Below are 1,136 nucleotides of genomic sequence, written 5' to 3'. Positions count from 1 at the left end.
ACCCTTTAATAGATTTTTCAATGATCCAATTTTCTCATGTATTTCAAATATTTTCAATCCTGCACCTTGTTTTTTCACTCATTTAATAGGACTTATGAATGAACAGGACTATCTTATTTTAATGTAGGCCAATTTATCAGTCTTTTCACTTAATATTAGTGCTTTTTTTCATGTTTATGAAATATTTAACACATGATTATAATGATATTCTTCTAAATTATCTTCTATTGATTCCCTTGCTTTTTATAACATTTAGATCTATATCTGTAATTAATTTTGTTATAGTATGTTTAGGAGATAACCACTATTTGTTTAAAACACCATGGTTTGCCCTCTCTACTCTAGGAAATGGAGGGCAACCTCAAATTAGCATAATGTGAGAGGGTTTTAGTTTATAAGAACTTCATTATAAATGTGGGAGCAGACCACAAGACACAGATCAGCAGAGGTGGAGGGTATAAGCAGAAACAAACCTGCCATTACCCTGAGCCTCCAAAGGAGGAATAGCGTGAGTGGTTACTGGAAATAAGTGGGCTAGAGAGCCGTGTACAGCATCTACCTCAGCAAACAGTAGCCACTGTCAACAAAAGCAATCATGTTAATGCAATCTTATAGGGAAAGAACAAGCAGAATAATGCATGGACTTCTCTGGATGTAATCCACAAAGGCCAGTCTCACCGAATACAAGGAATAGCAGAGACTGAAGGGAAAATGGAAAATAATAGGGACAGTTTATGTCTTTGTAACTCAGTTTCCATTCTTGTTTTATATTAGGGTGAAAACTTCTGGCCTTAACACAGGGGATGCATAAAGTTCCATCATCATGAGATAATATCAGTTCAGTCACACTCTCACAGGAAAACTGAAATGTTTGGTCAAATCCGTGTCCTTCACTTATTTAATAGGAGGGAAAAAAGAGGAAAGGAAAGAATTTGGTTTTGTTGGTAGGTGCCATTGAGTCAATAGCCACTCATAGTGACCCTATGAACAAAAGAACAAAATATCATTCAGTCCTGAGCCAACCTCACAATTGTTGCTTACACTTAGCAACATTGCTGTTGCCAAGGTTACAATCCATCTCATTAGGTGTCTTACTCTATTTCTTCTACCCTCTACTTTACCAAACATGATATCCT

This window comes from Chrysochloris asiatica, unplaced genomic scaffold, assembly GCF_000296735.1.
Source record: "Chrysochloris asiatica unplaced genomic scaffold, ChrAsi1.0 scaffold00123, whole genome shotgun sequence".
NCBI lineage: Eukaryota > Metazoa > Chordata > Mammalia > Afrosoricida > Chrysochloridae > Chrysochloris > Chrysochloris asiatica.
This window is presented reverse-complemented; position numbering follows the sequence as displayed.